Source organism: Dufourea novaeangliae, unplaced genomic scaffold (assembly GCF_001272555.1).
Source record: "Dufourea novaeangliae isolate 0120121106 unplaced genomic scaffold, ASM127255v1 scaffold2, whole genome shotgun sequence".
In the NCBI taxonomy this organism is placed as follows: Eukaryota; Metazoa; Arthropoda; class Insecta; order Hymenoptera; family Halictidae; genus Dufourea; species Dufourea novaeangliae.
In genome coordinates this window covers 1055376-1076747 of record NW_015373882.1, presented here as the reverse complement: position 1 = coordinate 1076747, position 21372 = coordinate 1055376, and positions in this window count along the sequence as shown.

The window sequence follows — 21372 nt, the reverse complement described above, 5'->3', positions numbered from 1 at the left end:
CCTGAAATGGAAATCACGCGAGACGTTTCGACGAAATAGAGAACAGATACGAACAATTGCATCAATAAGAATGCCCTGTCCTCGTTAAAGTCATCTCGCCACTTTATTTCCGTACTCCGTTGTAAATTTCCGTCTTCGGCAGACGTTCATCAGATAATCCTGTAATGAATATCACTTTTCAGTCTCGCTTTAAATAAACGGAATCGTAGAAACTTTTTAGACAAACAATATTGGAGTTAATTAACGCATAGAATATGATCGTAGATGGAAATGAAAAATACGGGAGATCGGGGCTAGTTGACTAATTTTTAACATGTCTGATTTTTATAAATGAACCATTGATATTTTCTTGACTTGATGCATACAAAAAGTTCAAACATTTACTTGGGTAGATAGGCTTACTTTTGAAAATCACTTTAAATGAGCCTAGGTTGTAATTTTTGTCATATTTAGATTAGTGAGAGCAATAAGTCAACCACTCCCGGCTGTGGGGTTAGTTGACTAACTATTTACTTATAAGTATTTAAGAACAAAATAATGGTATTAACAAGAATTAAACATTTAATTGCTCATATATATTTATTGTAACGAACTAAATGATGATATATAGGGAAAATTAGGTCAAATTAGGCCTACAAGTCATCGTTTGAGTCACAGATAATGACACACATAAAACAATATTAAAGCTCATGCAGTTTTTGTGGGTCCATCTACGAACGCTATCACTGTAAGGTTTATTGAATACCAAGCATTCTGTATCGTATTACGATTCTGAGGATAATCGCACCTATGCTTAATCAAGTAACCTCGACCGACATTTTAACATGTTAAGGGCCGCATGTAGAAAACTTCTATAGACCGGATAAAATAAAATACCGTAAATTATAGTCAATGCATCACATTTCCATAAAATATATATGAAAAAGTATTATGCAGTACTTAATTCGGCAGAGATTCCTAAATAATCAGAACAAAAATATTTACTCATCGCCGATGTTTTTAGATTTTTTATTCTCATTGATACAACACGCGAGTTTCTGTCACGGCGACACTTTAAATGACCAGATAGTCATTCATATCTGTCACTATCGCGAATAAAAGCATTATGTATTCTATAATACAATAGTTGAAGGGAGTTAGTCAGCTAACCCATTAGTCAACTAGCCCCGGTCTCCCCTACACCCCCATTTATACGTATCAAGACTCAAGACACTTGCCGAATGCTACGTAAATTTTACGAAACATCAACAAGTAGTTCAAGGTTTACAATAAACATCTATGGACTGTACCCTAGTAGCAATTACTATTGGCATTTCGATGGGCCTTTGATGCACTATTGGTTGGCCAACAGTTAGAATTGTCATCCTTCTTTGCAACTGGGCCAACAATCATGCCCAACGTAGGGCCCACGTCACTATACTACGAAGGACCCATTGGAGGTTTCTTTCTGTAGGGCCAATTGTTGAGTATTTACAATAAATCAACAATAGGAAGTCAGTTAGCTATACTACACTTCCATAAAATCCTTTACAAATATTTGAAGGGGTATAACACGGGAAATAATATTTATAATAATTACTTATAATAATTATATACATGTATAAATTGTATATGTATATTAAACAGGTAAACAAGTGTTTTACCAGCAATGTTACCTTTACAATTTATTATGTACAATTTATACATGTAGCTAATTATTACAATTAATTATTATAAGTTATTTCCAATCTTCTGTCCCCTGACTCTATTTTCACAAAATGTCAAATGTCAAACGTATTGCGCGACAGTAACAAATTGTGAGTATATTCATAAATAAGAAACCAAAAAAATCAATTTGAAATATAATAACAAGTTTTTGGCTGTAGCAACGTTTCTGACGTCTTTAAGACGATATTTAAATTGAGTTGGCAAACTTTGGGTGGGCCAATGTTGCATTATCATTGTAAATTATTTATTAATTAATAAACTATAATAATTGTAGGCCCAACATTGGATATTCGTTGGCAAATTGTCATAACTTTTTCGTCGCAAGTCCTGTTTTGGGAATTTGTAGGCAAAAACACTAACTATATCCCAACTATCTCCCAACTGTTGGATACCGTTGGCCAACCATAAATGCTACTAGGCCAGGAGCTAGTAGACTATCATTATGGCTGTACGAGGTAGCTATAGCGATGAGGAATATGCAATATTTATGAAACGTTAAAAGTTATTTGAACACAACAGGTGTGGTAACACTTATGAAGGGAACGGTATATCGTTGATTAAAGGCAAGTGTAAATATGTCTTTCTTTACGTAAACATTTACTGTTGTCTTGTAAAACAATATCACTTGTTGATTGATCTGACAAATACTCGAAGCATGAGCAGACGGTGAACACACGATCAAATATTGAAATGACGCAGGATTGTTAGAAGACTTTGACATTTTGTACAAATATTTACGTCGATAAATGATGAAATATTGAGCCGATACTAATTATCATCGTTGTATGACCGTTTACAGAATCACATAAAATAGACGATTTTACAATTTCAGATATTTTGTGAGGATGTTGACGTGACCTTATGAAATCAAGTTACAAACTTCTAATTTGTATTCTTCTGTAACGGTATCGACAATCTCACAAATTATACGTTTTATTTTCTAACTTGAATGATACGTATCTGTATAAACAAACCATAATCATCATGACGGCAGAAATTAAAATAATCATCGTCTTTCAACGAGAACTCAAAAATGAGGCGGCTTTAAAATGTATTACTCTAGCTCTGGGACTATCTTTCTTCGTTAAACAAATGCTTGTTTTATTAGTGTTTAATTGTTTGAAAAATTTCCATCAAATATTCTTGAGATACAATAGATGGTCGTGATAATTTAAGTTGACAGTACACTTCGCTATAAGATGCCCCTTGAAGATTCCACGTTATCTTGATGGAGTTAATAACCGAATAGTACCTATTATCAAGATACGTTAACAGCGCATTAGTCGCGTGGAGTGATCAAGATATTCACGATGTTTTAAATTATACATTTAACGAGTGATGCTTTAGATATAAATAAGAACTCTACACGGAGTTTTTTGCGCTAGATGTATTAATTACATATAGCAAGTGTACGAAAGTATATGGACGTCCAATAAATTAAACGTGAAAAGAAGCGTTACAATAACATGTTAAATCATCGCGAACTGAAAGTGTTTTTGTCATTCATAGTAGATGAAACTTGATTTATCGTCCCAATATGTATCTTACTGCTTAAATTCACGTTAAATCAAGGAATATCGATGTTTCGATTCCCCACGATAATCGATCATCGTCAGCATGATAAATATTTTTACTGCGATGTTTTCAAGAAGACAAAATCTACGAGATTTAGTCATTTATGTTTTTTATTCTGTTATCTACGATTGCATCACGTTCTGCGACGTATTCTTTAAATGCATTTGCAAAGAAAAATATTGTGTAAGTCTAAGAGTTTACCATACAAGCTAATAAGGAAACTATCGGATTGTATTTTCAATTACGTTCATCATCCGCAGAAATAATGGACAAATAATTAGACTAATGTGTGAAACGTGAAAATAAAAATTCAGCAAAATGGTTTGAACTTCTTCAAGTATGACTATTAGTTTGCATTGATTTCGAAAGCAATACTGAAATAGAGTGAATTTCGTTTCAACAGTCGTTGCATAAAATAATGCTGCCTCGGTACATAATTTCAACCACCAATTACACTTTTAATGGTTTTCTTCGGTCTGACATACCACCAGTCACGTTAATTAGAATGTTAGGTAAAGACAGAATTCTAACCGATTCCATTTTACTCCTTTTCTTCAATCAATACACACCTAGGAAGTAAAAGTTTGTATATTTTTTAAATATATCGAGTTTTACTACTTTCGAATCGTAGGACACTGACTGAGAGTAGCTGTACAGATTTAATATTTTACCTTCACAGTTGCAACGTTTGACTTTTTATCCATGAATTCATCGTTAGTTAAGAATAAGATGTAACTTAAGATTGTTTGTGCATCAGCCATAAGAATATTCGGTGTAATATGCATGATAAAGATTGTATTCCAATGTCTAACAATTAGTTATCTTTGCAAGGAAAGTAGTAGAGAAGATACTATAGAAAAATAAGCGTCTTATCAGCGTTGTGTTGAAAGCAAATACTGTTGTCATAAAAATTGTCGATGTGTTCAATGTCCAACGTTAGTAACGACATCCAAATTCTGCGAATCTTTATACGCAAGATCAAGTGTTTGCGAACGTGCATATTGCGAAAGAGTATTATCTTGTTTTATTTTTTTTCGAAATGGAATGAAGCAATTAGTAGCTATAAGTGACTCTGGTCACAGGTTTTCCATATGTCATACGAATCCTTCTATCGTTAGCTTGATTATTCTATTTGCATTAGAATTAACTTTAAGAAGTTAGGCCACTTTGGAGCCCAAAAATGAACGCTATTCTTTGGCAATTTCTTTTAATACAAACCGAAACATTTTTATGATCTACATGAAACTTACTAAACAAATAAGTAGGGATCTTCAGAAATGTGATTTTCCGTGCAAATAGTGAATATTTAAAGAAGACAGTATCGTTTGTAACCGAAAAATGTTGTATAAAAATGTCTACAGCAAAGCAAGTTGTTAACATATTGTAAAATCACTACATTTTTTTTTAGTAACTTTCATGTAAAAAGTAAAAATGTTTCGCTTTGCGTTCTAGACCAACCTGTTTTCAAGTTATCCTGCACACCTATTAGGTGGTCACTTAAAACAGCCGTGGCTGAACGTCAGCGGTGCCATTTTATTCTAAAAAAATTTGGTTTCCTGTACCCGAAAATATCCAATTCAAAAATTCCATTTACTGTATCATTTTCGAAACAAAATTTGCCAAAGAATCTCTTTTATTTTTGGCTCCAAAGTGGACTGACCCCTTAAGGCCTACTGTCCACTAAAGCGTTTCGTCATAGACGCTTCATAGACATTTGACGCTTGCAGGACGCTTTCATGGAGCGACCAATGTAAAACAATGGACGTGTGTCCACATATGCTACAGCATCGCCTTTTTGTCGCTACATGCGTTCGGCATGAAGCGCGTCATCAACGATGTCTGCCGCTAGGCGTATAGAAGGACACAAAATTTTCATTTGTGTTTGAGTGTGAAATATGTTAGCCGTGAAATTCGTACAGATTGTTGAAAAGTTACCCATGAAATATAAAAAAAATAGAAATATAGAAAAAATACCCATGTTTGTACAAGGCTAACACAACATCGCATTTTAGTATCTTGTTTTTTGATTCGCGGAGCTACCAAACGCACTAAATTCTTGCGCGTATTTTTATTTATTCTATAGAAAGAATGAAATACATGATCATTTATGTTCTATTCTATGTAAGGATGTAACCAATATCTTTTCCAACTTTTACGTCGTCGAATATAATTACAAGATAAAGCGATAAGGTCCTCTTTATCGCACGATATCTTTGCGAATGAGGAAAATGAAGCTTTCTGTACGCTTCCTATACTCAAGCGTAGCGTAATCGTCATGTTGTACGCTACGCTGACATGTCTATGACGAGACGCCTTAGTGGACCGCGTACGCCTTATAAATATTCAAGCTTGTTATAAGCCTGACAAGTTAACTCACAGTTTATCACTTCTCACTACCCAGCTAGGGAGCGCTTTTGATCCGAAAATGTGCTGTATAACAGATCAAGAGGATTATATGTTTTTTGAGGCAGTCAATACAGTAAAGACCTGATGAGAGTTGGGTAAGAAGTTCTCGTGAGAGTTTCTACTTCATCCCCACTACTGCGGAGGGGAGGCCGTGGAACGTACCAAGCGCATAATTTATTGCCCCCCCCCCCCTCTGCGTTTGTTGCCGACGGTCGGGCTTTAGGCAAAGAATACATTTGTGAAGCGTTGAAACGATACGCGGTGAACCGTGAAAGTTTTCAAGCGCGGACCCGAATTTCAAACTCTCATGGAGTCTTTACTGTATAAGCCAAACCACACATATATACAGTAGATTCACGTCAAAGTAGCACTAGGAACGCCCCAACTCACACGCATTAGGTCTACTGTCCACTAAGGCGTCTCGTCATAGACACGTCAGCGTAGCGTACAATATGACGATTACGCTACGCTTGAGTTTCTGTCCACTTGAGCGTATTGGAAGTGTATAGGAAGCGTACAGAAAGCTTCATTTTCCTCATTCGTAGAGATGTCGGGCGACGAAGAGGACCTTATCGCCTTATGTTGTAATTATATTCGATGGCGTAAAAGATAGGAACGTAAATGATCATGTATTTCATTCTTCCTATGGAATGAATAAAAATACGTGCAAGAATTTAGTGCGTTTGGTAGCTCCGCGAATAATAAAACAAGACACTAAAATGCGATGTTGTGTTAGCCATGTACAAATATGGGTATTTTTTCTATCGTTTCTATCTTTTTTATATTTCATGGGTAAGTTTTCAACAATCTGTACGAATTTCATGGCCGACATATTTCACACTCAAACACAAATGAAAATTTTGCGTCTTTCTATACGCCCAGCGGCAGACATCGTTGACGACGCGCTTCATGCCGAACGCATGCAGCGACGAAAACGCGACGCTGAAGCGTATGTGGTCACACGTCCGTTGTTTTACCTTAGTCGCTACATGGAAGCCTCCTGCAAGCGTCAAATGTCTATGAAGCGTCTATGACGAGACGCCTTAATGAAGTGTATGTGGACACACGTCCGTTTTTTTACATTAGTCGCTACATGGAAGCCTCCTGCAAGCGTCAAATGTCTAAGCGTTTATGACGAGACGCCTTAGTGGATAGTAGGCCTAATCACACACACGTGCGCCCCCCCCCACTGTTGCTCGCCATCTGTAACCAAAGTTCTGATCCAATTAGTGAATCGACCGAACTACCGCGAGATCCTGCCTGCCCATTGGTTCGTATTAAAGTAGCGTCTCCAGGAAAAACCCTCCTCGAGAGCCCCGCATCGCTACTTTAACATGATCCTACTGTACACACATAAAGTTTGTTGTGTTTCAACGGGAGCGAATTACCCTCCTCCTTCATGCAAGGATCTCTATTAACGCGTCTATAAAACATCGAAAATTGTCGGGCTGGGGTGTAATGTCGACGCCGTTTCCAGAGAATTTCAGGCGGCTCGCTGATCTAATCGTAATTAGCATCGTGCACGTTCTGCGATTATAATAGTAATCACGCGGTAATAATCGGCAGCAACGGGGGCCGCGATCTCGAACACGGTTGCGTGGCATCAGGTATCCGCGATTTTCTTTTGCTGTGTTGCGCGTTGAACTCACCGAGCCTCTTTTCCTTTTGCTTTTCCTTTCCCTCTGTCACGGCTCGACGGGTCAACAACATTCTATCCTCCCAGAACGACAAGCATTGTTTTTACCGTGATTCTCGCCTCTGGTTGCGAGAGATCTATGCGAATTTCATCGAACCCCACGGGAGAACGGTTGCGTGAACAAGCGAATACGTAATCGGACATTGTACGTTCGTTACTCGCATTTTGGTGATAGGGAAGGGTTGTCAAATTTTGATCATCGTCTAAACTCCGTTTCATATAAGAATAACCTCACGCACGGACGAGTTTTCGACCGTTCTGCGCAGCCCCCACTACTGCCGACCGATTCGGACGCACGAGATTGCTCGTAGCTCGCTATCTCTGCCGATCTTCTACCAATGAACGGCCTTAGATCCCGTCCCATGCGCGAAACGAGGTTATTCTTACGTGACACGTAACTAACGGAGTTTGGTTTGGGTCACTATTGTAACTTATCTTGTCTAAGCAATGTGCATTGTATAGTAGACAATATGTATTGTTTATATAAAGGGTCTTCCATTAAGAGGTGTCATTTTAAATTTCGCGCTATTTTTTATCTTTGAATGTTACAGCTGTCATTCTTCGATGCCTGAGTAGCAAGAACTATATGGTTAACGAAAATAGAAGGATACACGCTTGCACAACGTATTCAAATTGTGAAAATTTACTATAAGAATGGTGAAAATTTCGCGGAGACAGTACGTAAATGTCGTACACTTTTCGATTGAAATAAAGTTCCTTGTCGCACAGCATTGTGAATCTAATAAAAAGTTTCGATCTTTTCGGTCAAGTTTTGGATGTAAAGAATCCAAAGTGTACTCGGCCAGTCAGCAGCTGTCAGTAGCTGAAAGTGTTGCAGAAGATCCGAATTTCTCGATTTCAAGACGTTCGCAACAAATGGGCATCACACAAACTTTTCTTTAGCTCGAAATGGATGGCATAGACAAAGGTGTCTTTTATTTACAACAGGACGGTGTTACATGTCACACCAGTCGCGAAATAATTGCCCAGGAAATTTCCCGGGCGAGTCATTTCTCAAAATGGAGACTTCAGTTGGCCGCCCAGATTATGCGACCTGACACCATTAGACTTTCTTCTTTGGGGCTACGTTAATGATAAGGTCTACTCCAATGCTCCAGCAACGATTCTAACACTTAAAGACAATATCAGAACTGTAATTCGAGAAGTCGAGCCGGATTTAACGAAATCGTTATGAAAAATTTCCTTAAACGAATAGCCATCTGTAAGAAGAGTCTAGGCGGACACTTGGAAGATATTGTATTCCATGATTAATAGTAGACTTTGTGCTTTGTATTTTAACAAAAATCTTTCAATAATTAAAAAAAACAGCGTTTTTCTTTATCATTTAAAATGACACGTCTTAATGGAAGACCCTTTAGTAAGTTCGTTAATGTGATCACCACTATCATACATATATTGTCTATCATAAAGCGGAAATTGTTTACACGTGAGAAGTTACAGTAGTAGTTCAACCTAGGCGATGGTCTAAAATCGGCAACCTTCCCCTACGTAGGGGAGAATGGGGTAATGGCGGTCAATATTATTATGATAAAACCAAAGTCGTTATTATAATAAAGTAGTTGTATTGATAAACGAAGTGGTGTCTAAGGTATGCAATTGTTCTTGTTTACGTCCCCTAACATTCTCCGCTAAACCCTTCAACGGCTCAGCTAAGTTATTGATACGGATTCGAGAATAACAGGGGTTTTCTGTTTTTAAATGAAATTCAACTCTCATGGGTATTCTTACTTTGTTTGATGGAACGTGTGAATGCTACTTTTGGCTATTACCGAATCGGTCGAAAAACCGTATCGCCGAAAGTGGCTGTTATACTTTGCGTGCATAACGCAATTAATTTAATTTTAACATAATTGATAGACTGATTAATTAATTACGTAGCTCACGGGCTCATTCAGGGGATGGCATTCGGTATGTTTGTGAAAGATGTTTGAAATACTGGACTGTGATTGTCCGCAACGTGATCGCTATTGCCCACCAGTTTGGACAATAGCGGTCAAAAACACTATGTTTTTAACTGCTAATTTTACCCAAGAAATTAATACGAAAGTGATTATTTTCTATTCAATTAATAATTTATCTTTCTAAACAGTAACTTTCAAAACATATTTGATCTCGTATTTTTGTTATATTGCAATTATTGTTTAAGTGATCGCTATTACCCCTTTATGGGATACTATAGGGGGTTATTATAGATACTGGGGAACCTATAGGATATCTGTTTGACTTTCGTCGCGTAGATGATTCGTTGGCGAACGGGGTGGAAATATTTTTTTTACGGTTACTGTTTTTGAGTAATTCGCCTATGTTCTGCTAAAAAAATTAGTCTACTCCCGATTGTACTTACAATAGAAATTACTTCCTTTTGTTTGCCTCAGTTCTTGCAAACTGTACCATTAATAATAAAGTGTAGGTCTGTTTTTTAAACTGATACTTTCCCTTCTATGTTCTAGCATAATTCTCGCCGAAGAGATTTATGTTTCTAAAATAAAAAACATTCGAATCGAATCAGTATAACATTGCACGATGAACATTATCAACGTGATAATTAATCATATTTGAAATCAATAGGAAGTGTTTTAGAAACAGAATTGACAGGTACATGGCAACTTTATAAAGCTGTTTAAGCTTGAATTTATCCTTGTAGCCGGAAAGATCGTATCTCCTTTCTTTTTTATTCCGATAGAGATATTACTGCTGGAATTCCTGCATGTGCAACTACACGGCCGTTTTGAAACCTAAGAAAGGGTAATTAACATTTCCTTGATTTCATTAATGCCGTGTATAAAACTTTTTCTACAGTTCGAGGACACTCAATAGCTCGTGGATATTTTACTATTATACTTTGGTGATAAACATGTAGATATTGAAGTCGATTTCCATCTTGCTCTTTGAAGTAATTTCGCTGTGAACAATATCAGTGCTATCTAAATGACAACAAAGAAGTTGAGCGCGTATTATCAAACAACAACCCCAACATTTACGTGTTTATATTTAAAAATGATACGATTATCTAAAATTAAAATCTCGAGTTCCTTTTTAAAGGGATTCATGGAATGCAGGTACTTCGTATAGTTTTCCCATTTAAATTGATTACCTTGTCGGCCAGAAAAAATGAATTCGATGAAGGAAATGACGAATCGTTTAATTACTTCATACACTTTGCAATTCCTTACGCATTACAGTACTTATGTAGTAACGCGCGTATTATAAGATAGGATAAACGGGTTTCATGATAATCATGAATTAATTATGATCAGTAAATACATGAATATATATGTAATAATGAGAAGAATTTGTATAGAGTATAATTCATGAGTGATTTTTTTTTAATTAACGGCAACTGAGCATTTTATCACTTATGAGTAAAAATCAGCGCGCATATAAAATACTTCTATCCAATTAAAAATATCATAGCACGATGCACAGGATGTCAGGATAAGGTGGTTTATACAATAAATGAAATAACGAAAGAAATTTGATCCAATTACATGCGTTGACATAAGTTAGTATGTAGTGTGAAACATAAAAGAATAAATTAAGTTATTATAAGCATTGTACTAAATTACTGTTAGACGATACAGTGTTATTTACCTAATCCTGTTTATAAAAATTTCATAAAGTTTAGATTGTTTTTATTGCATCAATATTATCAAGTCTTCCAATTTTTAGTAGAGCCAACTTAAACCACGTTATGTATTGATACATTAAATTAATATATAAATAATTTCATAAACATCTGTATAATATATTCCGCAATAAAATTAAGAATCGAGGTAAAAGAATTATATAACTGAACTTTCTGGCAAAAATGATAACTTAAGTTGATTAAACTGATTCGTTAACTAAACAGACAATTCACAAATCTTTCCATCATTCGTATGTTACAGATAACACATTAACGAAAATAAAACGTGAACGTATCGCAAAGAAACGAAATAGCTGCACAGCCAGGCAGTGATATGAAGAATACGCAAACCAACAATTATGGTATGTCTACTTACTCTCTATATAATAGTAATCCCTGAAAAATGTCCATCACTTGAATATCACACTCTTAACAGAAAGGTTTTAATCTGGTGTGATTTAAACAACGAATCTTTAAATTTCCAGGAAATTAAATCTCCTCGCAATAAAGACAATTGCTTCAGAATTTAATCACTATGCTATGGGATAGTAATAAAATATTAAACAGTAAATTGAGTAAAAAAGATATTAAAAACTAACTGTGTTCAACCATATTATTTAGATACAGGGTCTCAGACATTTACATCTGTGTGTTTTATCTTCCTATTTATCTTCTATTAGATCATCCCATAAATTAGACGGCTTTTTAAGGCTTAAATTTAAAACAATTTAATTCAACATGATTGTCACCAGATCTGTTTGGTTGAAGTAATATCTTAAACACATATCTTCATTGCTGACGAAGTTTCAAGATATTTCCAACACGTTCTTATAAAGACTCTCGTGTCGAGAGGCCCTATAGAACTGGATGAAGACATTTTACAACTTACCGATGAGCAAATTTCATCTGTGACTATTGAAGAATTCACGCAGAAGTTGGAAGTATTAGGTGTACAAATGAATTCGTGACTTATACGATTAATTGTTGACACAAACCCGCTATCTATTTTTTGAAGAAATAGTGTAAATGTATAGAAAGTGATGAGGAATATTTTCAAGACTAAATGTATTTGGTTTTTCATAAATAAACAACCAATCTATGGAAAGAAGGCCACGAATTTATTTGTACACCTAATACATTAATTATAGATTACTAATAAAAATAGTACATCTCTCTAAGATTGTTAGATCCACAGTGTTTAGATCCACCGAAACACCACGGAAAATTGTTTCGTATGCCATATTTTCACAAGTAACAATTTCTAAACTCGAAGATACGAATGATAACAAAGTCTTCTCCTGTCTTCGAATGTCTATACTTACATCATGCAATGATTCTTGCGGTGAAATGTAGGTTGCCTTTGCAATTTCAATAGGTGACTATCGTTTGTCCTGTCTGTCCTCGGGTAATCAATAAAACAAACGCGGTACATTTCTCGCATGACAACGATCGTTTCGTTTACGACAGTACTGCAAGTATGTACATCGAAAACGAGGGAAGCCTTTTGCTCTAGAAATACTTGCAGTACGCGTCGACCTTTCAAGTCTCCCAAGATGGTAGCCAACGAAGTTGCTTACAGGGGAATGAAGGCTGGTTTCCACTGTCTCGAGGTTACCGTACATTTCACGGCTGGCATGAACTGTCGATCACCTTTTTTGTTCGAAACTGGTTTTCACGTCACTTGCTATACTTAAACGTAATAAAAGATAAAACGGTACGAACGCATTATCGAGGAATCCTGCTCCCAATTTTCCAAGAAATGACCGCGGAGAGAGCTACTTGGGTAGTTGCAAGAATCCTTGAAGGCTCTCATAAAACTAACCACATTATATGTATAGGGCGCTTAAATAGAAATGACAGACATTTGAACGGTTGTCAATTGTGAACTGTCTAATGTACGTTTATGAACATTCAATAGATGCGATGATCAGTAACTTTTGACTTGAATCACCACGGAACGATCCTACACAATTCAGCAACGAGTAGAAATTATTCGAGTTTACTATCAACATTCGTTTTTAATTCGATCTACGTTTCACACGCTTCGAGGAACTTACAGTTGACATTATCAACCTTCTAAAGGCACAGTTCATTGAATTCTAAACAAATTCACATCGAATTTCTGTACAATTACTACTACAATTATTATTTACAATTACAAACCACAACTCACACATCGAAAAATACACAGGATTATTTGACTCCAAAATGTTCCGTTCGACTTGTATCGAGATTTTCCTATCTAAATGAGCGAGTTCCTTGTGGGGAAAAGTGTTTTGTAGGTTCAGTTAAAATTGGAACGAAAAATATCGATGCGTTCTCGAGTTACGATGTTCACCGTCTTGAGAAACATACCTAGTTTCGAGAAAAATGGTTTTATAAATTTGGATACATGTGTACCTACATTGGTCCTGCCGTCAGTTTTTACATTGTAACTTCCATAATTTTGCCAAGTTTTCATTGAAATTTTTTTAAAAATATTCCTAAGACATTGCTTTCATGAAAAATTGCAAAATTTCTATTTTTTGAACCTGAAATACGTATGTACCCTCTTCAATTTAGTTAATAGATAATGATGCGAATATTCAGAAACTGAAAGAGTTAACGTAGTTCAATAAACAGGCAAGGCAACGTTTGGTACGTTTAACTGTCTCGTACGAGCATTAAGTTACTTATGGACAAGCGAGTTAGCCACGAAATATTCCGACTCTACGATTTTCGCGTCTACACATAGATCTCATCTTTATATGTACTGTGCATGAAACATTACTTGTATGCTGGACAGGTGGTACGGTCGGACAGGAGGTCATTCTACACGTAAAAATAAATCGAAAGTCTAGAATACAATTTTGGATAGGATTTGGCTATCACGTCTGTTCGTTACATTCAGTTTCTGCTTATTGCCAGCACGAGTACACACACACGTGCTAGATGAATTTTCTGATTCGATTATCTCGAAAAAGAAGCATCATGCGAGGAAATTTTATGCTACATTTTTTACTTATTTTCGCATGTAGAATGACTTTTTGGCTTGCTTCATCTTATGTATACAGGGTAGGTCAAAATTCGTGGTATAAATGAGGTCAAGGAGATAGTATGGCTGAAAATAAGATGAAAGCCAAAAATAATAAAATTGCGTTTGTGATTTAGTTTTCGAGAAAAATGAATTTGAAAATCTATTGGTTACACGTACAATCGAATGGGACTTGGCTAGCGCGTCTGTTCATTGCATTCCGTTTCTAGTTACTATCACCTTATCAACGCGTCTCAGATTAATATTCAATTAATATTCAAATTATTTTAAGAAATCCTTACATAACGATTAATTAAAAATTTTCTATTACGATTCATTCCATACTGTATACTATATGTAACTGTTTCTAATTTTATTTTCATTAAATTGTTATGTATGTATACTGGGTTTACATCCTTTTAATAACCAAATAAATAAAGAAGTAAATTTGATTTTCTGGAAAATGATACGTCTAACGCAATTTCGTAATTCTTAATTTTTTTCTTATTTTGAGCCGTAATATCTCCTTGGCCTCATTTGTAATACGTATTTTAGCCCATTAAGTATTTAGTATTATAAATAGACGTAATAAACAATAGTACGATAAATAGACTAGGTGTCGGCTGACATCAATGAGGGTTAAAACTCCAGTAATCTCTTAGTAGAGGAGGTGCTCCTGGATTCATAGTGTTTTTCATATACTCAACTTTCGTGTTATTACAACACCAAGTACATGACAGAAGAACTTTCGGAACCTAAAGACCAAAAAAAAGCAAGAATGAGATATTAGTACGTGTATCGAAATCTGTGAGTTGTAGCAGTTGATTCTGTGGGTCATATCAATTCTGGGAAAGTTTTCTGAAAGCGTTTAATCGGGTTTAATACTGAATCAATTAGTCCCGGCGATTACATTCAACTTTTTATCAGAGTTTTTATATGTGCTCTCCAACGTTGAGGCATTGCACGAAGAATTTCAATAACCAGAAATACTCAATAACGGTAAATGGATAATCTAATACTACTAATGCTGTTTTATATCTAATACAAATAATGACAATGGTCTGCATATAGAGGTGTAGGAACTGTTACAGCAAATTGAATAAATATTAAATATTGCGATAAAATAGAATATTGTGTACAAAAATTGCGTCTATTATTGTAGCGTCACTAACCAAAGATATAATTTGAATTGAAAATTTAATTTCTATTAAATAAAAAAATTTAATTATTTCACACTAACAATTTAAATTATATCAATGCATGATACAATTAAAATATTTAATTTTTCTTTAAAAGACACATATGTACACCACAAATGTAAACATATTCCTGGAAATTGCAATCATCAACATTAGTCAATACGAGGGATTTACCTATCTTCTAGTGTATTTTCCAATATCGTCAGTCACTTCCTTTCTAGGAATAAAATAAATCACAATATGTTTTTCCTCGTGTTAATAAGATGCGTGGATGCAATGATCTACCTGATAAATAATTGCATTTGAAGGAAAACTGGTATTATTCTGCATCGACTATTAATTCATTCTCAACTGTTCCCGCTTAGACAGGATATCACGGCGCAATTTGTAAGAAAATCACCATGGTATTAATTAAATTGTTCTTCGAATTTGTGAATTGCGACTTGGCGCGCATCGTATTTGCACCGACAAGAAAAGAAATCTACGTTCATTTACGTCAGACTGCGTTAATCAGAAGCGCCGGTGTTTACAGCTTGAAACGCGGTGGATTACGCGGATTACAAGAAAGCGTATACAAATATACTTATAATGACTGACAGACTTCTTCTTCGACTATGCGAGAATTATTTGGATTATACAGAGTGTATAGTAATCTAACCCGTTTCAGGAATGGATAGAAGATAGAAAATAACGTCTGCGTGCAAGCTTGCACACAGACCGAGGGTGGTCATTTCAAACACCTTCTACGAAGGTATTCCTCTTTCGAAACCACACAAATTATGCTATAAGGTAGCTCACGCGTTTGGTGTCGTATCTAGCTGGGGCTCTGTATGGCGCTTTATACATTTGATTAGTTTTACCAATTTAATTTGAATGATTAATATTTTAAACTACTTCAAAATACTGGAATGGAAGAAAACTTACAAATAAGTGGAAAAAACAAAATTTTTTTTTCCTTACTATAATTTAATTTTTGTTTAATTTTTGAGAAAAAATGGGGATGTTTGTTGAATAAACCAAAAAAAAAACAAGTTTCGTTGACGGTCATAGCAGACATGCGTAGAAGATACTACCAAACGCATTGAAACCTAAGTTTGCATACTTTGATCTTAATTTGTAGTTTTATTTGATCGTTAACGTATCTTTTTTCCGAGCCATCTATATCTCTGTAAAAAAATCTGTAAGCACTTAATTTTTTATGAAAATGTAATTGTTTTTCTTCTGAAAAGAATTGATTAACTTCTCAGTATCAACTACAGTTCCATAAGGTCGTGTTAAAAAGAAATTTCTATGACATTTCTTTTTCAATAATTTTAGTGTTAACTTTGAGATTTTTGCTAGCAATGGAAAGTTGAAGCTTTTAGGAATGTTCTGATAAATTTGCAACTAAATTTATAATTATTCAAAATTTGCGTGAGCCATTTTATGGAGGTATTCCCCTTCAGAGGAGTCAAAAAATGGACTTTTTTATTGGATTTTCTTAAAACACACCACTTCGAAATTGTGTTCCCAAAGTGATATGCTTCAATTCATTAAAATGACGAAGTTATAGCGACTTTAAGAGAACGATTTTCCTCGAAACCATGTTTTTCAAATTAGCTGCCACGATATCTTAATAATGCGTCAACCAATCTACTTCAGCTTTGACATACATATAAAAGACGTCTCTTTATCTTGTAAACTATTATTATGGTAATATCTCCAATAGTGTCTTTTTATCGTCTGGAGAAGTTGCAAATTTAATGAATTTTTGCTTTACATCCATAGCAGTTTACAAAATAGTCACTTTTATGTAGATTAAAATTAACTTTGATTTTTTTCCGAAGAATACAGCAACGTGAATTGTGGCAGTCATTTAGAGGCTATACCCTGCAAAATACATATAATAACTTTGTGAATATAAAAGATAACTGCACACAAAATTTATTATACGAAAAACTACAGGTTCCATTAAGTGGTCCATTAATTCTTAGTTCCCAAAATCGCTTAAAAATGACGCCTCCGAGTGGGAATATCTACCCCCTTAGCACTAAACTTACCACGATCGATTAAACAATCGGTTTTGTCGTTCTAATTCCTATCTCTCTGAAGGGTTTCGTTACTTACACTATCTTTGATATACATATAGGGTGATCGGTAACTGCAGGTACAATCGGAAAGGGTATATTCTGCATGAAAAAGTAAGTCGAAAATATAGAATGAAATTTTTTCACTTAATACTCTATTTTAGAGAAAATCTACTTTGAAAAGAACTGGCGACGTCTGCAATTAAATGGGACTTGACTAGTGCGTCTGTTCATGGCATTCCGTTTCTACTTACTACCACGATGAATACACGCGTTTTAGATTAATTTTCAAAGTCGATTTTCTCGGAAACAAAGCCTCGTACGAAAAAATTTTATTCTTCATTTTCAACTTATTTTCTTTTATGTAGAATTACCCTCTTTACGGTTGTACCACCAGTTACCGACTAATCTGTATAATAAGACTTAGCACAGCATGGTGTTGATTAACACGAGTTTTATTGCATGACGCAGTTGTTATTTTAAAATAAATTTCAAGGTTGAAAGCAATTGTAACCGCAATGTTGATTTATCTTGCGTTCGTTGGTAAGACATTATACAGTGATCCCTGGATGAATGCGGCACGAACAACGGCGTTATTCCCAACACTAGAGGGTCCCCATTTGGAACCAATCAAAACAGAGTAAACAAAAGCTAAGCAGACACTCGGTTTCGTGTAAAGAAACAAATGTCCGAGGGGCTGAAAACCTTTCCGTCTTGCCATAAATGTTCAGAAGCAAATCCGAATCCGTCGCATTCATCGAGACATTACCGTAGTGTATTTACATAGACAGGTAAATAGGTATTTACCTTTATTCCATATTTTAAGAAAAAGTATAAGTATTTATTTATAGGGTATTAGTTTTTAATTCATTGTACAGTGAATGTAAAGCTATTTGCATTCCTGCTTCTGTTACAATAATCATATTGAGAAGAAACAAAAATATATAGTAATAACAAATTCATTATTTGAAAACTTAATGATATTCAGGTTAATGTCTGGCCATAGAATTTTTGTAACATAGTTCTATGAGTATACAAAATTATTTAAAAATAATGAATGTGTGCAAATAGTTTTTGGAGCCATTGTATGTGTTAATGTACAGTTTTCTATAGAGTGGACTGTTTTACAACTAATTAACCGTGTTGCAGAAGGTACTACACTACTACAGTATTGATTTCATTTATTTTGTGTATTTGACATGTAGAATTTTAACGTATTGTATTTTATTCTTTTGTTATGTAGATAAATGAAGTGTTATGAGAATTATGCAATGAGGATAAATGAAACCGTGTTGGAACCGCAACTGCGTGTTCAGTGAAATGAATATTCAGTCTTACTAGAATTTGCGAAAACATCATTTACGTCTATTTGTCGAATCAATAGCTTCCTCATTACCACAGAGGTACATAGCTATTCAGGAATCATTTGTAATACTTTGTGGATCGATTTCTCTTTATTCAAAGTTCTTAAAACAACGTTTATAGGTATAATTGACGCAGAAATAAATTTTGTACTAAATTCCTTGTTGAAAAGTCTAATAGTTAAGACGAGACTTATTTTAAGTAAAAGGTTATTGAATTACTATTATCACTTCTTCTTTTTTAAACCATATTGGGCATTATAATTTTGTTCAACGTCTTGAGTTATAAGCTTTATTTTGAGTATTACTGTTCCAAAATGTGTTTGCTCAATTAATTTTACTAATTTTGATAAAATGTCGTAAATCAAACTGAAAGCTATTATGAGAATGTAAAACTTTGTTTTGTTATGGTATTGTGACAGTATATTGAAACATTTATTACAATAACAGTTAATGTGAATGAATGAATTTGATAATTCTATGCCTAATTACGTCTACTAATAGTAGACTTACAAACTAGGAATAATGATAAAAAATATTAAAGGTAATAATGAAATTAATGGACAATTTAATTTGAATTTATTCTTACCACAACTTTCTCTTCGGTTATCGTTTTTCGAATCGATTACACTATCAGTAGTGATCGATACATTAATTGATATCTGTTTGTGCAATTGAAAATTAATTCCAAAGCTGCGACCTTGTGTTCTACCTGCTATGTACACTGCGGAGAATGCAAATTCTGCCTGCGTAATCTTCAGTCGTCTGTACGAATAGTAACATTGACGAATCACTAAATAAAACAGGCTACAACCGGAGAAGAATGCATTTATAATCGATAACACGTGGACAAGAGAGCGTAGTATTAATGATATGCAAACAAATAGACTTTGGACGAACCTACACATCGGACACTTTGTCTTGCTTGGAAAAAGAACCATAGATGAAGATTAATCTATTAATTAAATCTACAGTAAACGAATTATTAATTACTTGCTCAATCATCTATCAATTATTAAATTGATTGGAATTAAAAAAAATTAAGATATTAACAATTAATTTAACGAACAACATGAAATGACTGTTTACTGTACATTTTACGCTGACGGAATGTTTAAATCGTTTAAACGTACATAGAATGTGAGGTAATTATCTAGATTATAGAATATGGGCCTCCTCATAGATTGTAATGACCTTGAAATATGTTGAACTACTGAAACTTAACTTCACACTGAAATGTGATTAATAATCACTGATTATTTTAGGCATAGGCCATGCATAATTCATTATTTTTTTAACTTGTTTAAAATTCTAAAGTCCCTTATGGTATCTAAATTATTACTTCCAATCTGGAATACTTTAATCTGTTTAAAGTTTTATTTCTGTAACCGAAAGTTTTTGAAACTACATATGTTTCAATAGTTAAAAACTGTTTCGCATCCTTTATGGAAATATTGTTGTAAGAATACGCAAGAATTTTATTACTGTACATTTTAATTATCCAACTCTGAGTCATACAGCGGGGAACTTTGTTCAATTTTTTCCGGACAAAGTTCGGTGAAGGAAAGTTCAATCGGTTCAATTTACACAGCAGACTGTCGAACAATAAATGCAACTTCATGTTGACGTTAACCATGTCAGTGTAAGAGAATTTCATAACTGGAGAATATTCTTTGTTTGGTATATCAGAACCGTGTGACGTGTTTTGAGCATGATGAGATCATTTGAACGTAAAAGAAAGGAAAAAGAAAAATTTGAAACTTCACAATTTAGACGCCAGTAGAATAGGTAATATGTATAACGATCTAAATATCGGTGTAAATGTAAGATTGCTTTAACACTTATCTTCTATTTTATATTATGTAATTTAAAATATTGAAAAAATATTGATGAAAAGTATAAGCATTAACGTAACAGGATTAGCAAATATTTTGTAATTAGTTGCCAAGGTTTTTAAACAAAACATCAGAGTTTCTCGTGTATAATACATATTGCTGTTTAAATAATATATTTTCAAAACGAAATAAATTTCTATGATTACAAAGATATGATGAAAATGTGTTAAATATTTGATATTTTCCGAATATTTAAAACAATCATTTCTTTTTATAATATTATTATTCTTTAGTCGAGTATAAAAATTGTTTTTGTATCGGAAAAAAAATAACTCAAAGTTTAGGAACCTTGTACCAAATAAAAATATGGATCTGTTTTATTGTGTAACGAATAAATTTTAATAATGGCACAAATTTATGCATAAAATGAAGTATAGAATCTACAATGTCACGTGACCGAAATTTCTATTTCCAGATTTATTCTAAGGTTGAATTGATTTGCAGAGTTATTACGTAGTAGGTTTTAAGGAAGGCAATGTTAATGAGGCTTATAAAAAGTTCCTCAATTTCACGTTTTTTGTATCATATATTATCAAACTCGAGCTAGTAGTTACCCTTTTCTGTTGATATACATCTATGGTATATCTGTGTAGTGGAAAAAGAAATTATACGTACCCCGCTAATTTTTCCTTTCAATTGTTAGTAGAGAGTCTGGAACAACATTATATTAAGAATTACTCATACCAAACACGAGTTGAGCATTCTCAGTAATCCTTCAAGTATTTAATTTTTAACTTACAATAGTGTTCTACTAAAACTAACATTGTTAGTTACAGTTTCGAAAAAACAAAACTTGGGATTCAATCGC